Here is a 22,234-nt window from a genome sequence, read left to right as displayed (position 1 = left end):
GCACCATGCCAGTCACCCTGCATTCTCCTGCACCATGCCAGTCACCCTGCATTCTCCTGCACCATGCCAGTCACCCTGCATTCTCCTGCACCATGCCAGTCACCCTGCATTCTCCTGCACCATGCCAGTACCCTGCATTCTCCTGCACCATGCCCGCCGCCCTGCATTCTCACCCTAGGGTCCTTATTTTAAATGGGTAATAAAAAATATCAATATATATCGATATCGACCGATATGAAACACTGATATCGTGATACAGTTTTCAGCCATATCGCCCAGCCCTAGTATATATGGTAGTAAGAAAAAAGACGTAAACATTAGTGGACAGCAATCTTCAGAGACTTGGAACCATCGTTTTAGTCCAGGCATGTCAAAAGTGCAGGCCGGGGGCCGCTTTAATAGGGCTCCACAGGTCATTTTGAAAAAAGAACCCGCTGATGATGATTACTGATGGCAGCAATAATGGTCATGAATGATGCCAATGTAGTAAATAGAACATTGAAAAGTTCGAGAAGCAGGCTCTGCCCACACTCCCCTGAATTGGGTCAGCGCACATGCCGCTCACCACTAGTTGCTCTATAGCGGTTTAGGCCTTGTTTAACACCCCTGTTTTAGTCAGTGGTCATCCTCAAGGAAACCCAATCTCTGTCAAAAAAATTTAAACCCAACAGAAAAAGTATCAATGATACTCTCCTACAGCTACCTACAGAAAATCACTCTTCCTACAGTTTCTGACACTTTTCATGGGGAAATCGCTGGATTTCGCTATCTACCCCTGCTGGTCCTGAGCACTTACTGGGCTTTAATAAGACAATAGGACTTTGCAAGAAAAGTTATTCTGAGCCTTCGATAAACAATCTTTCTCTATTGTTCATTGACGGACGCAGTTCCTGATGCAAATCAGTAGGATTATACTGCCCCCTACAGGAGTAGGACACTAGACAAAAAAAAAAAAAAGTTCTGGCTACGCCTGTGGGCAGTCCCGGAGTGTACACCCTCTCTTCCTGCATAGGATGTCAGTTTTAATCTGTCTAGTCAGGAGTAAGGACCTAGTTCCCTGCTGGGATCTCTGGTCCTGGCAAATTTTTTTTCTAGTTAATTTTTTTTTTTTAATTGTCTTTCTCCGGATTTTTTCCTGTGACATCTACAAGCCACTATTCCGGATCTGGGCCGACGGACTGGATGTATAGATCCAGTGGTCACCCAAGCCGGCCAACGAGTGCACGCAGACCTTAGCTCCGCGCTGGGCTGGCCGCGACATAGTCCCACTGGACGGGGACTGGCCCCGCGAGTTAAACGTCTCGCCAGGTCACACACGACAGGGCCTAGGCCTGAGTCGCAGCGTTCCTTTTTGGCAGACAGCCCCCCCCCCCGCTGCGGCAGAGAGGGCCCCTGTCAGGAGGTGGTGCCTGCCTGTGTTCCTGGTATGGTGAGAAAATGTCCCCCCCCCCTTTTCCCCCTGGCGGATTTTGGGGTGGATGTGGGCCTCTCCCTGGGACGGTCGGACCCTCACAATCCCGGGTTCCCCCTCTGTCCTGTTATGCACCCCCTCTTCTACCTCCTTACCCCCTGTCCCTCCACCTGTGGGACTGTTTTGGCCTGCTCCCGGGGGTTGGAACCACGTTCTCAGGCCTCATGGGGGGTTGAGGGGTGCGCCGGCAGCGGCCATCGTGCAGGGAGGGGGGGCGGCTTACTCTGTACTTCCATGGTCTACCTGCTGATCGATTGTGTGGTGGAGGTCCGGGGGGTCCCCCTGAAGGCCTCGGTCACTCTGCTCCTCCGCGTGTGGCCGCCATTTTCTTGCAGCCACATGTGTTACAGTGATCGGCGGCCATCTTGATACACCCGGTTTCGCCCATTTTGCGGTGGATTCTTTGCTGGGAATCTAGATTGGAGTGCCTGGAGGCTTTTTCCGGTGGGTTGAGCCCCTCCCTTCACCATGGGCAGTTTCAAGCTCACTTCCTTTTGGAGAGCTGCTGCTGACACATGCAGACATTCTGGGACCAGCTTATGCATATTGGGACAGTAAGTTTTTTCAAATTTTGCTGGTGGGTTCTTCTTGTGCAGTATGGACCCTGTTGAACATGTGTCCCCACCTGACCCCCTCACAGAGGTCGCAGGGCCTTCCGAATTGCAACTGTCCAGATCGCAACTGTCCGCCAATGCAATTTTGGCGGTTCTGGAAGCATTTGTGTCCCGGGGGAGGTGGCCTTGAGAGGGCGAGGTGCGAAGAAACGACCTGCACCTACCCCTGCCTCATCTGATGTCTCGAATTCTGAGTCTGACTCAGCCGCTGCAGACGTGGGTCTTCCTGCCGGGTCGGTGACCTCGCGCCCTGCCTGCTCGGATAATGAGGATGACATTTCTACCTCCCCTGCCGCGCAAGATAAGGCACTGGTGGATGCACTGGTTGTGTTATGAGGCAGGTGGCAGCCTGTGGTGCAGAGAAGGCTTACCGTTGCCGGTGGGCGGAGCTTGGTTGGAAACCCGAGGTGAGTAGCACAGGCTAACCTGAGGTGCGGGGTCTAAGCATCCACCGGTCTTCACCAGGGCCTCTGATGGTAAGGATGGATTTGTCTGCAGGTGGATACCAGGTCACGGTCCCCAGGGTCGCCCCACCAGGGGGTAACCGGTCAAGGTCTGAAGGTGGATGAGCCGACAAGGAGAATCCAGAAGAGTAGTCAAAACGAGCCGGGATCAGGACAGGCAGCAAACAAGTGAAGTGCTGCTAAGCTGTTTAAATAAGGCAGCCTGTTTGCCAATTATTGCAATTAGTCTGCTCTGGGTTAACCCTTTAGGTTGCAGACTCACACATCAGTGTGCTCAGGAAGCGTTCCTAACATTGTCCCCCCCTTAAGGGCAACCTTAGGGTGCCCAATAAACTGCTTTTCTGAGGATGGGCAAGAAAAAACGCCTGGATTAAATCTGCAACATGGATGTTCCACTCTGGTTCCCAGTTATTTTCTTCCGGCCCATAGCCTTTCCACTTGATCAGGTACTGGAGCTGGTTACCTCTCTTCCGACAGTCAAGTACGGCCTCCACTTCATACTCCACGTCTCCATCCACAATCACAGGTTCGGGAGGTCCAGAATTTCTGCCAGGGAAGGCATCAGGAACCACAGGCTTTAAGAGGGTGACCTGGAATACAGGATGGATCTGCAGGGTATCAGGTAAGGATAGTTCGTAAGAAACGGCATTGAGTCTCCTTTTAACTGAAAATGGACCGATAAATTTGGGAGCCAACTTCTTGGACGGGTAGGCCAAGCGGAGGTAGCTGTGGACAGCAAAACCCGATCACCAAGCTGGAGGATTAACTCTCCCCTCTTTTTCTCGTTAGAGGTTTTCTTGGACTCTGCCTGAGCCTTGGTCAGCGTTTCCCGCAGAAGTTTGTTATTGCTGGTGACAAAGTTGAAAATGTCCTGGACTGCGGGGACTCCAGATTCAGAGGAGATGTCAGGCAGGAAGGAGGGATGGAACCCATAATTGGCGAAGAAGGGGGATTGCCCAGTGACGGAATGTTTGGAATTATTATATGCGAATTCCGCAAATGGCAATAAGGTTACCCAGTCGTCCTGGACAAAGGTAGTGAAGCAACGGAGGTATTGCTCCAGGGTCTGGTTTGTCCTCTCTGTTTGACCGTTGCTTTGTGGATGGTAGGATGAGGACATAGCCAGGTCGATCTTCAGCAGCCCACATAATGCCTTCCAGAAACGGGACGTGAATTGTACCCCTCTGTCAGAGATGATACCCCTCTGTCAGAGATGATACCCCTCTGTCAGAGATGATACCCCTCTGTCAGAGATGATACCCCTCTGTCAGAGATGATACTGGTAGGTACACCATGTAGTCTTACTACTTCCTTGAGAAAGATGTTTGCAGTCTCTTTCGCGGTGGGAGTACCCTTGAGGGGTAAAAAGTGGGCCATCTTGGAAAGCAGGTCTACGACCACAAAGATGGCAGAGCACCCTGCTGAAAGAGGCAGTTCCACGATGAAGTCCATGGCGATTGTCTGCCAGGGCCGGTCAGGAACTGGGAGTGGTCTGAGAAGCCCCCAAGCCTTGCTTCTTGCGGTCTTACTCCGGGAGCAAGTGGTGCAGGAAAGGACATAGTGTCTGCAGTTCTTTTCCATCTCGGGCCACCAATAGGTGCGCTGCAGAAGGTCAAGAGTTCTTTGGATGCCAATATGACCGGCTAGAAGATGATCATGACAGGCACCCAGAACTTCCACTCGGATGTCCTCCGGAACAAAAATCTTGTCCCCGTCCCATAACAAGCCATCCCTGCGTGACAGGAGAGTTCCCGGTGGGTCAGAAATTTTAGCCGAGGCTTGTTCGAGATGGGACCTCAGACCTGTGAGAAGAAGCAGAAAGTTATTTTCAGACAGAATGGTGTCAGGTACTGGGACCTCTTTAGGGTTGTCAAACATCCGAGACAAGGGCGTCTGGTTTGACATTTTTGGATCCAGGTCGGTAGGTGATGTGGAACGAAAACCTAGAGAAGAACAGTGCCCATCGTGCCTGACGGGGTCGCAGACGTTTGGCAGATCTCAGGTACTCGAGGTTTTTGTGGTCTGTGAAAATGAGAATAGGGTGTGCCCGCACCCTCAAGCAGATATCGCCATTCTTCCAGGGCGGCTTTAATAGCCAAAAGTTCCCAGTCTCCCACATCATAATTCCTCTCCGCCGTGGAGAGTTTTCGGGAAAAGAAAGCTATTGGGTGCATCAGGTCCTTGACCCCCTGTCTCTGGGAGATGACTGCCCCAATAGCAACTTCTGAGGCATCTACCTCAAGGAGGTAGGGTAAGGTGGGATCTGGATGGCTCAGGATAGGAGCAGATGTAAAGAGCTTCTTTAAAATCATGAAAGCAGACTGGGCCTCAGGAGTCCAAGAATAACGGACATCTTTCTTGGTGAGCTGGGTGATAGGGGAGATGATGCTGGAAAATCCCCTTATTGAACCTCCTATAAAAATTGGCAAAGCCGACAAAGCGCTGCACTCCTTTCTTATCAGATGGCGGAGGCCAATCCAGAATAGCAGAGACTTTCTGGGGGTCCATCTTTATTCCTTCCGTGGAAATTATTAGCCCCAAAAATGAAATGCTGCTTTGCTCGAAGTCGCATTTTTCAGCCTTGGCATATAGACCATGCTGGCGGAGGCGGCTGAGAACATTTCGGACATGCTCGCGGTGTTGTTCCAGGGATGCGGAAAAGATCAAAATGTCATCCAGGTATACAATGACAAAGATGTCCAACCAATCCCTGAAGATGTTCACTAAATGTTGGAACGTAGCCGGAGCATCACAGAGGCCGAACGGCATCACTAGATATTCAAAATGTCCGAACCGGGTGCGGAAAGCCGTCTTCCACTCGTCCCCCTCTCAGATGCGGACTAGGTTATAGGCCCCACGAAGGTCCAATTTTGTGAACAGGACAGCGGACCTGAGTCTCTGAAAAAGCTCGGGAACCAGAGGAAGGGGGTAGCGGTTCTTAATAGTGATCTTGTTTAGATCCCTGTAGTCAATGCAAGGTCGGAGAGAGTGATCTTTTTTTTCCACAAAGAAAATGCCTGCTCCCGCTGGGGAAGTGGATGGGCGGATGAACCCTTTTTTTAGGTTTTCGTCCACATAATCCTTCAGCACGTCCAGTTCCCGTTCAGATAAGGGATAGATCCGGCCGAACGGAATCTCAGCCCCAGGCAGCAATTCGATGGGACAGTCATACGGACGATGCGGGGGCAAGGTCTCGGCACCCCGTTTACTGAACACATCCAGAAAGTCGTGGTAGGCCTGGGGCACGACGGAGCGTAGGTCAGGCTCAGACTCGAGACAGAGTAGGGCTTTGGAAGCTTGGAGCGGCATGGGTAGGCAGGAGTTCCTGCAATATGATGACGGGAATTGGATGGCTCCTGTGGTCCAATCGATCTGCGGGTTGTGGGCCTGCAACCACGGCAACCCCAGGATAACGGGAAATAATGGAGATGCAATAATGTCCAGACTTATCATCTCCTTGTGGCCAGACAGGGAGACCATGGAAAGAGGAGGGGTTTCCTGGGTCACAGGTCCGGATTTAATGTGGGATCCGTCAGCCAGAAAGATGGTGAGGCCTTGGGTCTTCGGCTGGAGAGGTATGCCGTGTTGAGCAGCGAAGGTGCGATCAATAAAGCAGCTGCAGGCTCCTGAATCAATGTTTGCTGTAACCGGGACGGGACCTTCCGAGAGCTGCAATGACACAGGGAAAGCTAGGTGAGAGGTATTGGTAACCGATGCCACATAACTGGGTGGAGGAACAGAACGAAACTTGCAGAGTTTTGCAGAGCAGGAACGCACATAATGGCTGGCTTCTCCACAATAGAGACAGAGGTTACCCATTTGCCGGCGACACCTCTCTTCTGGAGACAGGGCTGGTCGCATGATCCCGAGTTGCATGGGTTCAGTGGCATCGGTAGGAGCAGGACAGACAGGGACTGGTCCAGTCGGGAGGAGTCACCCGTGGCAGTATCCAGGTTGGCCGAAACTGTTGTGGAGGCCGCTCTGCCCGGCGCTCCCAGAGGCGGCGGTCGATCCGAATGACCTGGGAAATCAGATCTTCCAGGGTGTCAGGTATACCCACTCGGGCTAGTTCATCCTTCAGTCCTTCGGATAAGCCCAGGTGTAACTGGTAGCGCAGTGCCGCCTCGTTCCAGGAGGTATCGGAACTCAGGCGGCGGAAGTCGGTGACGTAGTCCTCGACGGGCCTGCGACCCTGCTGGAGAACGTGAAGTGCAGCTTCTGCGGTGGAGGACCGTTGCGGATCATCATAAAGTTGAGCCATGGCCGTAAAAAATGATGATAATGAGTCCAGATGGGGACTGCTCTCCTCTAGAAGCCGATGGGCCCAGGATTGAGGCTCGCCTAGGAGCAAAGAAACGACAAACCCCGCCTTGGTGACCTCCAGAGAAAAGGTCCGGGGCTGCAAGGAGAAGTACAATTGGCAGGCATTACGGAAGGCTCGGAATTTACCCCAGTCTCCGGAGAATTTTTCGGGGTTCGGAAAACAGGGTTCCGGTGGCAACATCACTACCGTGGGACTAGGAGCAGATCCTGTGGACGCTGCAGAGGTGGACGGAGCTGATAACACTGGAGGGTTCCCCGGGAGAGTGACGGATTGTAATCGTCCCTCTAGCTGTGTGAACCATCCTGGAGGGTCTTCACGGTTTGCAACAGGGCTGCGAGGTGCTGGCAAATTTCCTCCAACGGTGAGGCCTCTCTTGCAGGCTCCGACATGGCTGTGTTGTACTGTTATGAGGCAGGTGGAAGCCTGTCGTGCAGAGAAGGCTTACCGTTGCCGGTGGGCGGAGCTTGGTTGGAAACCCGAGGTGAGTAGCACAGGCTAACCTGAGGTGCGGGGTCTAAGCATCCACCGGTCTTCACCAGGGCCTCTGATGGTAAGGATGGATTTGGTTGCAGGTGGATACCAGGTCGTGTTCCCCAGGGTCGCCCCACCAGGGGGTAACCGGTCAAGGTCCGAAGGTGGATGAGCCGACAAGGAGAATCCAGAAGAGTAGTCAAAACGAGCCGGGATCAGGAAAGGCAGCAAACAAGTGAAGTCAGGGACGAGCCAAAGGTCAACAGGTATCAGACAGGAAATCAACAGGAAGCAGGTTCAGAACACAGGAGAGCTGAAGACAACACAGCACAGTGCAGTGCTGCTAAGCTGTTTAAATAAGGCAGCCTGTTTACCAATTATTGCAATTAGTCTGCTCTGGGTTAAGCCTTTAGGTTGCAGACTCATGACAGCACATCAGTGTGCTCAGGAAGCGTTCCTAACAGGTTGTTTCTGTGCGTAACACCTTGAAATTTGGAGGATGCGGCTGCGCCTGGGGCACAGGTTGCGTTTACTTTCCGGTCTTTGGAGCTCGGGCCGTGGAACGCGGAAGCTTCCCGGCTAACACGCTGATCTATAGCAGCCTACACTGTGAGTCACTACTTGTCTTTGTTATATTGATTGCACTTATACCTTGCATCATGGGGCTTCCTCTCCTTCGCTTGAGCATATAGATAACCCGCACTCTGCTCATCTGGACTGGAGGGTACCGCGGATATTTTTCCAGCTTTGCAACATTGCCAATCCGAACAAACAGGTCGTATACAAGGTGCGGCATCTAGTAGCCACACAGGTGAATGCACTCTTTTCATTCTCATTGGAACTTTTTTCTACTTATATTTTACTAACAGTTCCTTCACTATTTTGCACGCAGCACTTTCAGGAAGAATTATTTATTAATTTTCATTTTTTTATATATTTATTGGGAACTCTAGTGAGCCCCATACCCTCACTTGAACCTGCACTGTATACTATTTCTGATTTGGAATAAAATTCATCACTGTTTTTGTTTATTTATTTATTGCACATATTACTTCATTTACTTATGGTAAATTGTCTGGTTTAGGACAAGATTTGAGTACCTTCCCCAGATTAGTGGTGTCATTTTGTCACTTGTGCACTTTATATTTATAATTAGACAACTTTTTGTTCCAACTTTGTCACTTGTGCACTTTATATTTATATTATACAATTTCTGGTTTCACCATTGGTTTGGGACACCATTCTTTCTAGCACTTTATTATTGATAGGTAGCGCCTTTATCAACCTTCTTGTATTTTATTTCACCTTTAACCCCTAGGGGTTTGGTTGTTGTCAGCTTACACCTCTATATAAACCCATTTTACATATATTGTCCACAAACTCCATAGCGCTGGTCACTTTTGTCTCATTACAGGTTGCGTTTAGCACTCGCATGCCATCCGGAACGGAAAAGATTTTTCCCTTCCTAGCTTATTTTGCTTGCATGCTCATAAAAGAATGGGACCGTTCGAGACGTTCCCCTGGGGTGTCTAAGCGACTTGCTAGATGTTACCCCTTTTGAGGAGTCTCTGGTAAAGAAGTGGACTGTACCACCTAAGGTGGACCCACCGGTCTCCAGACTGAATGAGGCTACCATTATTCCAGTGGAGGAATCCCTGTCGGGGTCTGCACTGAGAACAGTGTTTACGATTGCCCTGGTCACGCAGACTCTGACTGATGGGCGGAGTTCCAACGCGCCGTGCCTTGGTGAGGAACCAATCCCTCCTGCCTTAGGGGAGCTGTTGGACCAGCTTTTGCAGGGGCTGCAAATGGTTTGCAATGCCGTGCTAGACACGGCTCCTTTGTCACCTGTCGGTTGCGGCAGTGGTTATCCGGCGTATACTTTGGCTGAAGTGTTGGTCTGCAGAGCAAACTTCCAAGAAGGCCTTAACGGATTTCCCTTTTCAAGGGGATCGCCTGTTTGGCACTGCCGTGGATGACATTATATAAGGGTCTCACGGGGGGGAAGAGTACTTTTCTTCCACAGGCTAAAAAGGGTAAGAACCCTCGTCGCAGACGGGGTCCCTCCTTTTCGGGTCACAAACAGTTTCTTAGTCCCGATGTCCCAGTCGATGAGGTGAAGTACTTCAAGACTTCCTTGGGTGGCTCCAAGCGAGCCTGGTCTGGCAAACGTAAGTCCGGTTTTTCCAGACCTGTGAACAAGGCCTACTCAGCCTGAAGGTGCGTCCGTATCTGGGGTTGGGGGACGTCTTGCCGGTTCTCGAACCTGTGGCTGGCCCGGATTCCAGACAGCTGGATTCAGGAGGTCATACAGTCCGGTTACAAGACCGAGTTTTGATCCGTTTCTCCGGTAAGGTTTTCCGTTCCAAAGTACAGCTGTCCCCGGAACGCTTGCTGATGCTCTAGGGGGCTATACAGGATCTGGTTCAACAAGGCTGGACCTAACCAGGGTGGGTATGGGGAAAAATCAAGAGAGCAGCCTAATAACAACAAATGAGGATATATGTAACCGATCAAAATTAAGAGGTTTGTATACCAATGCCAGAAGCCTGGCCAACAAGATGGGAGAGCTGGAGCTGCTGATGTTTGAGGAGGACTTAGATTTTGTGGGGATAACTGAGACTTGGTTTGACAGCTCTCATGACTGGATGGCGACCATTCAGGGTTATTCCCTTTATCGCAGAGATAGAGAAGGTAAAAAAGGGGGAGGGGTATGTCTGTATATTAAGAACAGTATACAGGTAAATATGAGGGATGATATTAATAATGGAGCTAAGGACGAGGCAGAATCCCTATGGGTAGAGCTTCAAAGGGAAGGCATGGTGGGGAAGGTAATATTGGGCGTATGCTATAGGCCCCCCAACCAGAGGGAGGAGGGTGAGGCGGACCTCATGTTGCAGATAGGATTGGCAGCAAGGATGGGAAATGTCATTATAATGGGGGACTTTAATTATCCAGATATAGACTGGGCAGAAGGAACCGCGCACTCAGCCAAGGCTAGGCAGTTCCTAAATGTTTTGCAGGACAATTTCATGGGTCAGATGGTGAATGCACTGACAAGAAACAATGCGGTACTTGACCTACTGATTACCAACAATACAGACCTGCTCACGGATATAGAAATACGGGACAACTTAGGAAACAGTGACCATAGGTCAATAAGTTTCAGTATTAATTACAGTAATGGGAAACACAAGGGTAATATAAGGACACTGAATTTCAAAAGAGCCAATTTCCCTAAACTGCGCTCTCTGCTAGAAAATATCAAATGGGATAGAACCCTGGGAACAAAGAACACGGAGGAAAAATGGGAGTGCTTCAAGAGCATACTTAACAGGGGAATTGGCCAGTGCATTCCAAAGGGAAATAAATTTAAAAGAGCAAAACTAAACCCTGGGTGGCTAAACTCCAACATAAAAATGTATATTAGTGCTAAAGAAAAGGCCTTCAAAAAATACAAGGCTGAGGGGTCATTGGCAGCATTTAAGCATTACAAAGAGTGTAATAAGAAATGTAAAAACGAAATCAGGGCGGCTAAAATAGAACACGAGAGACCTATAGCGGAGGAGAGTAAAAAGAACCCCAAGAAGTTCTTTAAGTATATAAACAGTAGGAAAGCGAGGCCAGAACACATTGGCCCCATAAAAGGCCAAATGATAAAGGAAATATGGCCACTGAGGACAGAGAAAAGGCGGAAGTGTTAAATAATTTCTTCTCTTCAGTCTTCACAAAAGAATCGGGGGGCTACACTAACCCAGATTGTAAGGCCGAACTAAATAATACACCCCTGGAAGTGCCGCCATGGCTAACAGAAGATAGACTTAGAGCTAAACTAGAGAAACTTAACATAAATAAATCCCCGGGACCGGATGGCTTGCACCCGAGGGTTCTTAATAGGCTCAGCCAGGTGATTGCCAGACCATTATTCTTGATCTTTAAGGATAGTTTACAGATGGGTATGGTGCCAGCTGATTGGAAAAAAGCCAACGTGGTACCAATATTTAAAAAGGGGCCGAGATATATCCCGGGTAACTATAGGCCGGTCAGCCTAGCTTCAGTAGTATGCAAAATTTTGGAGGGGATGTTAAGGGACCACATACAAGACTTTAGTAATGAAAATTATATTATTAGTAGTAATCAGCATGGATTCATGAAAAATCGTTCGTGCCAAACCAATCTATTAACCTTCTACGATGAAGTGAGCTGCCACCTAGATAAAGGAAAGCCTGTGGATGTGGTGTATCTGGACTTTGCAAAGGCCTTTGACACCGTTCCCCACAAACGCTTACTGTACAAACTAAAGAAGGTAGGTATGGACCATAAGGTGAGTACCTGGATAGAGAACTGGCTCCAGGGGAGAGTACAGAGGGTGGTGATTAATGGGGAGTACTCGGATTGGGCGGGTGTGGAAAGTGGGGTCCCCCAGGGTTCTGTCCTGGGACCAATCCTGTTTAATTTATTCATAAATGATCTGGAGGAGGGGATATCTAGTACAATCTCAGTATTTGTGGACGATACTAAACTAAGCATGCCAATATCTTCTATGCAGGATGTGGAAACCTTACAAGCGGACCTGAACAAAATAACGGGTGGGCAACTACATGGCAGATGAGATTTAATGTTGAAAAATGTAAAGTTATGCACTTGGGGGCCAGAAACCAGAAAGCAAGCTACTCACTAGGGGGGGAACCTCTGGGTGAGTCTAGGATGGAAAAGGACTTGGGGGTACTGGTAGACAACAAGCTTGGCAGTGGCATGCAATGCCAAGCCGCTGCAAGCAAAGCCAACAGAATACTGGGATGTATAAAAAAGGGGATTCACTCCAGAAATAAAGAGATTATTCTCCCGCTCTACAAGACTCTGGTCCGGCCACATCTGGAGTATGCTGTCCAGTTCTGGGCACCGGTCCTCAGGAAAGATGTGCTAGAACTGGAGAAAGTCCAGAGAAGGGCAACAAAAATAATTAGGGGAATGGAGGACATCAGCTATGAGGAAAGACTGCAAGCACTGAACTTATTCTCTCTGGAGAAGAGACGATTGAGGGGGGATATGATATCAATGTACAAATACTGTACTGGTGACCCTAGCATAAGGAACAAACTATTCAGAGAAAGGAGATACAATAAGACACGTGGCCACTCACTAAAACTAGAGGAAAGGCGGTTTAACCTTAAAGTGCGTAAGGGGTTCTTCACTGTAAGAGCGGTAAGGATGTGGAATTCTCTTCCACAAGCAGTCGTATCAGCAGGGAGCATTGATAGTTTCAAAAAACTATTAGATGGACACCTTAAAGACCATAACATACAGGGGTATACAATGTACGGTTAAAAGCGGACACAGACACACACATCATAGGTTGAACTGGATGGACTGATGTCTTTTTTCAACCTCACTAACTATGTAACTATGTAACTAAAAATGGCCCTGGCAAAGATGCCTACCTTCACATCCCGTTATGTGCAGGACACCAACGGGTTCTCAGTTTTGCCGTGGGAGAGGATCACTATCAGTTTGTGGCGTTACCCTTTGGTCTTGCCTCTGCTCCTCGAGTCTTCACAAAGGTGTTTGCTCTTGTCCTGGCGCTATTGCGACAGCGGGGGATATCGGTCCTGGGTTACCTGGACGATCTGCTACTGACATCGAATTTAGAAATCACCATGAGAACTCTGGAGGAGTTCGGGTGGATTCTGAACCTTCAGAAGTTGTCCCTAGTCCCTTCCATGAGACTAGACTATCTTATCTGGGCCTGCCTTTGGACTCGTCCTCAGCCAGGGTGTTTCTCCCTCTGGAAAAACTCTTGAAACTTCAGACTAATGGTGTGGTCTTTCGAGGCATTCCCTTTCACTCAATCCTTTACAGGGATCCTCTAGCAGGAAATCATTCTCAAATGGAACAAAAATCCAAGCTCTCTGGACATTCGTGTTCAGCTGAGCCAGGTTTCCAGGGAGTCCTTGATTTGGTGGCTTCGGTCCCCGATGCCCAAGCAGGAAATCCTTCCTCCCCTTATGCTGGACAATTGTCACCACGGATGCAAGCCTGTCCGGGTGGGGAGGAGTCTTTAGCATGTTCTCTGCTCAGGGAGTATGGTCCCTGGAGGAATTCAGGTTACCGATCAATGTCCTGGAGCTGAGAGCAATCCGGCTTTGCAGCAGGTTGTCCAGTGCGCATTCAATCAGACTATGCCACGGCCGTGGCTTATGTCATTCACCAAGGGGGCACCAAGAGGTCCTTGCAGCTTTAAAAGTGACAGGCATTTTTAGTTGGGCAGAGCGCCTCTCCCTGCTGTTCACATTCCAGGTGTGGAAAATTGGCAGGCGGATTATCTCAGTTGACAGGGCTTGGATGTAGGGGAATGGTCCCTACCTCCGGAGGTGTTCCAGCAATTGTGCCTTCGTTGGAGCACTCCAGATGTAGATCTGTTGGCGTTGCATCAATGGAATAGTGCAGAGGTTTGTGGCCCGCTCCTGGGACCCTCTGGCAGATGCACTGGTGGCACCATGGGGTCAGTATCAGTTGCTGTCTGCCTTTCCTCCTATAAAGTTGCTGCCTATACTTCTTTGCAGGCTCAAGGCGGAAGGGATTCCTTTCATTCTTGTGGCTCCGGACTGGCCTCGCCGAGCTTGGTACGCTGACCTGGTCAGGCTAGTCACAGATGCTCCTTGGAGACTTCCTCTCAGGGAGAATCTACTGTCTCAATGGCCAATCTTCCATCCTGCTTTACGGTCGCTGGCTTTGACAGCTTGGCTGTTGAAATCCAGATGGTGAAGGACAGGGGATTGTCTGCTTCAGTGATTCCCACTCTTCTTGAAGCGAGGAAAGCGACTTCTAGGAAGATTTATCATCGTATGTTGAAATCGTATTTTGCGTGGTGTGAGTCTCTTTGGGCTCCCCCTCGCTCTTACTTGGTGGCCCCGATCTTGGTTTTCCTTCAACGGGGAGTTGGTCAAAAGTTGCCCTTGAGTGTACTATCAAGGGTCTGGTTTTGGCTTTGGCAATTTTCTTCCAAAGGGCGTTGGCCGCCCGTTCCCTGGTGCGTAACTTCATCCAGAGGGTGCGACACTTGGTACCTCCAGTGCGACCTCTGTCACTACCTTGGGACCTTGATTTGGTGCTGTCGTTTCCTCAAAAACCTCCTTTTGAAAGTATTCGGGGGATTCCCCTGCCTACCTTATCCCAGAAGGTGGCGTTCTTGATAGCTATCACTTCTAAGCGCAGGGTGCCGGCACATTGTCCTATCGTTCTCCCTATATGTTGGTGGTACTTTGTCCGGATCCTTCCTTCCTTCCAAAGGTGGTTTCTAGCGTTCACTAAAACGAGGACATTATATTACTGTCTTTGTGTCCTAAGCCCAAACATCCTAAAAAATGTGCACCGCATACTCTGGATGTAGTTCGTGTAAACAAGGTGTACTTGGCGACTACTGAGTCTTTTTGTAAGTCAGATTCGCTCTCTGTACTCACGGATGGCCCAAGGAAAGGGCTGCCTGCGTCTGCTGCAACTCTTTCCAGACGGATCAGACAGACGGTGGCGCAGGCTTATTTGATTAAGGGTCAGGTTCTACCTTTCCCGGTTTTGGCACATTCTGCTCGGGCGCTTAGTGCTTCCTGGGCTTTTCATCATACAGGCATCTGTGCTTCAGGTTGCAAGGCGGCTACCTGGTAGTCTGTTCACCAAATTTAATAAGGTGGATGTGCTGTCATCTGCAGATGCCTCTTTTGGCCGCAAAGGTTTTACAGGCTGCTGTTTGGATAGCTTTTTGGCCTTCCTTGAGGGTGTTTACTATTTGTTTCAGGTGGGCTTCATCTTGCTGTTCTGAGGAGTCCTATGTTGCCTGGTTGGCTATGTTAAGCCTTGGGGACTTGTTTGTTTCTGCTGTTCCCACCACTCATTTTATGGCACTGCTTTGGGACGTCCCTACTGATATGCATCAGGAACTGCGTCCGTCAATGAACGATAAAGAAAACTGGATTTTTGACTTACCGTAAAATTCTTTTCTCTTAAGTTCATTTACGGACGCAGAAAAGAATTGGGTTGGGTTGGTATTACTTCTCTGACACTGCTTTAAAACAAAACTGACATCCTATGCAGGAAGAGAGAGGGTGTACCCTCCGAGACTACCCATAGGCGTAGACAGAACATTTTTCTGTCTAGTGTCCTCCTGTAGGGGGCAGTATAACCCTGCTGATATTGATATGCATCAGGAACTGTTTCCGTCAATGAATTTAAGAGAAAAGGATTTTACGGTAAGTCAAAAATCCATTTTTTTCTTTCACCTTTTAAGTGTCTCCTATAACCAGTTTTTTCTCTATTGAAGATTTTTTTGTACTAGTTGGTGCATTTCCCATTGGTTTTATCTTTTGACATGGGTTTCCTTGATGATGATCAGTGATTAACTTGATTGTTACATGTATCTGAAGGTTCTTGTCTCTTTGATGCATGGGTTCAAAATTAGCACTTTTGTGTATATATGTTTTTTTTTTTCTTATTCATGGGTATTTAACAATTAATATATTATAATATCCTGATATCATACGCTATATCACTTCACCCCTTTTGTCTTTTTTGCATAAACTGTAAATGATGCTTAAATCATGGTAAACCATTTTCTCTTCAGTGTTGATCGTGAACCTACTTAGGACTTTCCTGCATACCTTATGAGCAATTGTCTGCCTAAGGACTCAGAATTTAATGTTCATTTCTCATGGGTGTAATAATTGTTAAAAGCATATTTCATATTTATTACCAGGTTTCATACTACACCCATTTGTAGGGTGTAACCTGTAACATGGTCACATTCCCCAAGCTTCCCTGCCTTCCTCGCATACTTAAATGGCAGGGTTCTCTACTCTTTGCTGTCTTATTTTCATTTGAATTCGGCACAGGTTTGGCTCCTACGCAAGCGTCTCTTCCATTTGTAGTGATCTGTTTATGGAGCCTACCAGTACTCCATCTTTAGCTTACCATTGCTCAGCATGATGTGCAGTAGTGTTACTTCATGGTTCTTTGATTATATGATCACTTTTGACAGCCATTCTTAGTGATCATATGGTTTTGTTTGCAAACAAAGCCAGCTCAGCTGTTAAGTTGACTTACATCGGTGGGGGGAGAGTACATTGATAGCAGCACACTACAGCTGTTAAAAGGAAAAAGCGTATACAATTGGTATTTCTCTATCGTTCATCGACAGATGCAGCTCCATCTCTTCAGAGACTATAGGGTTATGCTCCTCCAATCAGGAATAGGCACTAGGCAGGAAAAAGGCTTAACAACACATATGGGGGCTGTCCCTGCAGGCATAACCCCACACACTCTCTGCTATCCTCAAGCAGTTTGTTTCTGCCTCATTTAAGGAATAGGACCTAGCTTCCTGCTGTGACTTCGGTCTTAGCTATTATGGGAAAGCTATTATGGGAAAGTTTTTTTAGTTTATGATTTTTTTATTTTCACTAGTTAGTTCCCGAGGACCAAGATCCAGAGGAACTACAAGCAACAGCCGGCTGAGGTTTCTCACTGGATAATCTAGATCATAAAGGTCTCCCAGCCTGGCCAGCGAGCATGAGCAAGTTATAGTCCAGAACTAGACCTCGCCACGACAGTGCCCCGCCGGATGGGGACGAGCCTGCGAATGGACTATGTCGCTGGGACACACTCGACCTGGAACACCCTGAGTCGCAGCTTCCCTTTGGCTGACAGCACCCCCATCCCGGGTGGGAGGTGATCTGTTTCTGAGTGACGCCCACCTGGTACCGTGGTATGGTGAGTAAATTGTCCCCCCAAAAACCCCTGGCAGTCTCGGGGCGGACTTGGGCCCTTCCCTGGAATAGTCGCACCTTAGGGGGGCTCCCTTGATTCCCCTGGCACCTCTGAGGACTAGTCCTGTGTACCCCTCGGCATTCCCCTACCCCTAGCAGGTTTTTACCTTGGGGGGTGGAGAGGTAATAATGCAGCCGTTGTGGCGCTTATTTGAGGGGGGACTTGTCCTGTGGGGGCTTCTGGTTAGGGACCTTCTGATGCCATTTTGTTGTGGATCATGATTTTTATATTCCCATTAGATCATATGGGCAGCCATTTTCTATAATTCCCCATTAAGAAAGTATGAACGGGCATTTTCCTGAGGTCCATAGGCTGGACAGGCATGCAGCATGGCATTTAAAAATATAGAGGCTGAGTTTTCTCTTCCTCTCCCTATACAGTCAGTGTCAGTTTCGTTTTTGCACAGATCATGCTGGAAGTTTCCTCTGTGGTCTGGTAACATTTTCCTGGGGTTCCATGTGGGTTTTTCTTCATTCACAAAGCTATTATCTTATAATAACCAGGGATTGTGAGCCCGCACAAAAAAAAAACATGTACCATGAAGTCCCTGGATAATATTTCATCTGCAGACCCCCTGGGGGCGACTGCAGGACTTTATGGTTCACAGTCACAGCCAGAGATTGCAGCTTTTTTGCAAAATCTGATGTCTAAGGTAGATTTTTCAATGCTAGTGCTGCCAGCCGCAAACGTCCTCCGCCCTCACCTCCATCAGCAAGGTCTCAGACTCTGAGATAGACATGGCCGCCGCACACGCAGACCACCCTGAGGGGTCGGTGTCGTCGCATTATGATGGTGAAGAGGACCTGTCCTCATCAGCCAAAGCGCGCTTTGGTGAAAGCTCTTATAGTTTCAGTGCTGGAAACCTTTAAAACTGGCTGATGAGCCCACAGTGCCGGATGCGCTGGTGTCTTTTGGCTCCTGCAAATTCCATAAATCGGGAAAGGTGGTCCCGTGTCCAGAATTGTTTCATACTATTGTGGATGAACAATGGCGGTGCATTAAGCACACGTTAGTGGTGCATAAGTGTTTTGCACGACGTTGCCCCTTTGTGGAGGCGTTGTCCACTAGGTGGACTGTACCACCAAAAGTGGATTCCCCAGTGTCCAGGTTGAATAAAGCGACTCTGGTACCAGTGGAAGAGTTTCCAACTTTTGCGGACCCCGTGGATAGTCCTCGTCTGCATAAAGTCTTTGTATCCCCAGTCCGTTTAAGGCACCTGCAAGGGACAGTACACGTTTCTTCTCTTGGACAAGCTGCAAAAGTAGCAGGATGCGATTTGGTGGTTGTTGGCAAACAATCTGTCCTCTTTCCGAGTTTGCGTGCAGGCCTTGTGTCTGATGGTATCAGCCTTCAAGGCAGTTCCGTTTGCTCAGTTCCATACCAGACCTTTGCAAAGGGAGATTCCTGTCAAATGGAATAAGGATCCAAAGTCCTTGGACTCTTTGATTCGGTTAAGCCACAACACAAAGTCTGCTCTGTCATGATGGATTCAGTCTCCAACACTACCTGGACAATGGAAGAGTCAAAACTACCGATAAAAGTTTTAGAGCTCAGAGCAATAAGGCTTTGTCTGGGCCATTGAACGACTCGTCTGCAAGATTGTCCGGTTCGGATTCAATCAGACAACGCCACGGCTGTTGCTTACATCAGTCACTAGGGGGGCACCAAGAGTGTCTTGGCGGCCAAGGAGGTGGCTGAGATTCTGGCCTGGGCGGAAAAAGTTTTATTCCTGCCCTCTCTGCTGTACACATTCCAGGTGTGGAGAACTTGCAAGTGGATTACCTGAGTCCTCAGGTGTTGGATCAAGGGGGGTGGTCCCTGCACCCGGAGGGGTTTCATCTCCTGTGTGTTTGGTGAGGGACTCCCGTGGTTGATCTGTTTGCTTCTCACTTCAGCAAGAAGGTTCAGAGATTCGTAGCCAGGTCTCGAGATCCTCTGGCCGACGCCACAGTCGCTCTGGTGGTTCCTTGGGGTCTGTATCAGCTAATTTATGCCTCTCCTCCCTTGAAACTCCTGCTAAAGCTTCGGCGCAGGATAGAGGTGGAAAGCATTCCGGTCATTCTGGTGGCTCTGGACTGGCCTCGCCGGTCTTGGTACGCAGACCTAGTAAGTCTGGTCGCCAATGCTCCTTGGAGACTTCCTCTCAGGGAAGATCTGCTTTTTTAAGGTCCGATCTTCCATCCTGCTTTACAGTCGCTGGCTTTAATGGCATGGCTGTTTGAAAGCCAGGTGTTGAGAGATAGAGGTCTTTCAGACTCGGATTTCTACGCTATTGAAGGCTAGGAAGTCGACCTCCAGGAAGATATATCATCGTACTTGGAAATTGTATATTTCGTGGTGTGAATCACTGAAGGTGCACCCTCGTTTGTTTTCGATCGCTAGGGTTTTGGCCTTTCTGCAGAAAGGAGTTGAACAGCGGTTGGCTTTGGGCACTATCAAAGGCCAACTGTGGGCTATGGCTATATATTTCCAACGCCCGTTAGCTACACATGCTTTGGTTTGTACCTTTATACAGGGAGTGCGCCATATGGCTCCTCCGAGAAGGTCCCCGCTACCGCCGTGGATCTCATTTTGGTTTTATCTGTTCTTCAAAAGCCTCCTTTTGAGAACATTTGGGAGATTTCTTTGCTTTCGTTGTCCCAAAAGGTTGCCTTCTTGGTGGCTATCGCTTCCGCTCGCAGAGTATCTGAACTGGCGACGTTGTCCTGCCACTCACCTTATCTGGTGATACACAGAGATAAAGTGGTACTTCAACCTAATCTGTCGTCTCTTCCTAAGGTTGTTTCTGATTTTCATCTGAATGAAGACATTGTGTTGCCTTCTCTGCTCTAAGCCCAAACATTCTAAGGAATTTAACAAAATATGGTGTAGCGCTAGTATAATAATTCTTTGAACTCAACAGTCCATATGAACAATAAACACAGATAGTTGGAAGGATAGGTCCGTCAAAAGAAAGGAGGAAGGAAGTGCTCCCCGAATCTCGTATCAAACTTTCACCATCCTGAAATCCAGTGTATGGAGACCGCCACCAAATAGAAAAAATGGCCCCTTACCGCAACGCAATGATCCCCACCACAGAGATCATTGACCGCTTGTATTGGAAATCAGATAGACCAAGTAGATGACAGTCCAGCTCACTAGGAAGATTTCAATGGCTCCACTCGATGTGAGTACATGAATAAAAAGAAGGGCCAACTCCCATGGTGAAGTACCGTCACACATTTATTTAGACCAAAAAATAGGTGGCAACTCACATTTAGATGGAGATATTACAGCATATATCTCGAGGGAGCAATCCTAGGACCTGGTTCCTAACCAAGAAGATGGCTGCCGCGTCCCCTCGTGTATCTCAGTGTGGCGTGCCGCAGGCTCCTCCTACGCGTTTCAAAAAGGAGTCGGCATTGAGAGACCAGGGTCTGTTTAATCTTAGCACCGCCTCCCTTTCGGTTGAGGAGAAACATGTACTGAATCATGGTCTAAAATATGCCCCTCCCCGACCTCTCAACAAATTTGACACATTCATAGATCTGCAGAAATATGTGCGCAAAATGAGTGTTAAGAGACATTTTCTGGGGAACCCGACGGTTTCCAGGATGGAGTATAATATGGGTGTGAAATCCACTTCATTTGCAAATGCCTCGCTGTTCAATCCTCCTGGTCCTTTGGCCCCTACCTTGACGGTGTTTCGGGATTTAGTGGCCAAGGACCTTGACAAGCTGAGTCTCAAAAACGTGCACCAAACAGCTATGTTTAAACGAGGGATGCGCTCCCTAAAAGAGCGTAGTGATATTGTTGTCAGACCAGCTGATAAGGGGGGAGGGATAGTTATTCTGGACACCTCTGCCTATAATAGAGAGATGGACAGGTTGTTGTCCGATCGTGACACCTATGTGCCCCTCAGAGGCAACCCTACGGTTGCCTACAAGAACGAGCTTTTAGCATTGGTGGAGGGGTTTGATCGGAAACTCCTTACCAAAAAGGAGAAAACCTTTTTGGTACCATTTGCCCCTAGGGTTCCAATCATGTACTATTTGCCCAAGGTGCATAAGGATGCGGTGAACCCACCCGGGAGGCCGATCATTAGTGGCATTGATTCGGTTACCTCCCGGGTGGGGAAATACATCGATTTCTTTCTGCAACCCTTGGTGACAAAAACCCCCTCATTTCTGAGGGACTCTATGCAAGTGATCAATCTTTTGAAAGACATAGAGTGGAAAGACAGTTATATCCTAGCCACTGCTGATGTCTCGTCACTCTACACGGTGATTTCGCATCAGCATGGAAGGGAAGCTGTCGAGTACTTTTTGGGACATAGTACTATGCTGGGTTTCCAGAGTCGATTCATCTTGACCCTGTTGGACTACGCCATGGCCCACAACTTCTTTTGGTTTGGGGGCACGTACTACAGGCAAAATAAGGGTGTGGCCATGGGCGCCAAGTTCGCGCCAAGTATGGCCAACTTATTCATGGCGAAGTGGGAGGAGGATGTCATCGGTGACGTTCCAATGCCAGAGGTTGTCCTCTGGCGGAGGTACATCGATGACATCCTCCTCTTGTGGGATGGAGATTTGGAGTCTCTCGACTCATTTATCTCGATGCTCAATGATAATGACAGGGGCATCAGACTCACCCACGAAAGTAGTAGATCTGAGATCCATTTTTTGGACCTCAAAATCAAGGTAGTGGGCGGTGCCCTGGAAACCTCCACGTTTTTCAAAGAGACTGACAGGAACGGATTTATTGACCCATCCAGCTGCCACCATGTGGCGTGGCTTAAATCCGTTCCTGTCAGTCAGTTCCTCAGACTTAAAAGGAACTGTTCTAACAGATCCAATTTTCTGCAGGAGGCCTGTGTCCTTACATCCAAATTTTTTGAAAAAGGCTATAATAAAGAGGAGCTGGAAAAGGCCCTAGTGCAAGCAGATAGCCGGAATAGGGACGACCTCCTACAACCGAGGATACGGGGGGAGAATAGAGATTTTGAACATGCCTTTTTCTCCTCGTACTCGATCCAGCACTTTTCAGTTAAGAAAATAATTCGCAAACACTGGCATATCCTGAAAAGTGATAGTCTGTT

At 48.6% G+C, this 22,234-nt stretch overlaps 2 protein-coding genes across 4 annotated transcripts in view; one reads left to right on the top strand and one right to left on the bottom strand.

Moving 5' to 3' along the window:
• The window catches only part of EMP2 (epithelial membrane protein 2), a 594,685-nt gene that overhangs the window by 239,342 nt on the left and 333,109 nt on the right, over positions 1–22,234 (bottom strand). The window contains exon 5 of one of the 2 annotated variants that reach the window (XM_082260706.1): positions 14,326–14,336. The exons of the other annotated variant lie outside the window; for it this stretch is intronic. The gene's annotated coding sequence lies outside the window, so the exon portion shown is untranslated. Of the gene's footprint in view, positions 1–14,325; positions 14,337–22,234 lie in introns of those variants that run through there. 2 annotated transcript variants of the gene reach the window in all.
• Positions 1–22,234, top strand: part of ATF7IP2 (activating transcription factor 7 interacting protein 2) — a 564,057-nt gene that overhangs the window by 433,228 nt on the left and 108,595 nt on the right. The gene's annotated exons all lie outside the window — the stretch shown is intronic.

This window comes from Pelophylax lessonae (genome assembly GCF_965119305.1).
Source record: "Pelophylax lessonae genome assembly, chromosome: 6".
Taxonomy (NCBI): Eukaryota; Metazoa; Chordata; class Amphibia; order Anura; family Ranidae; genus Pelophylax; species Pelophylax lessonae.
Note: the sequence above shows the minus strand (reverse complement) of the source record. Positions and strands in the feature narration are given on the sequence as shown.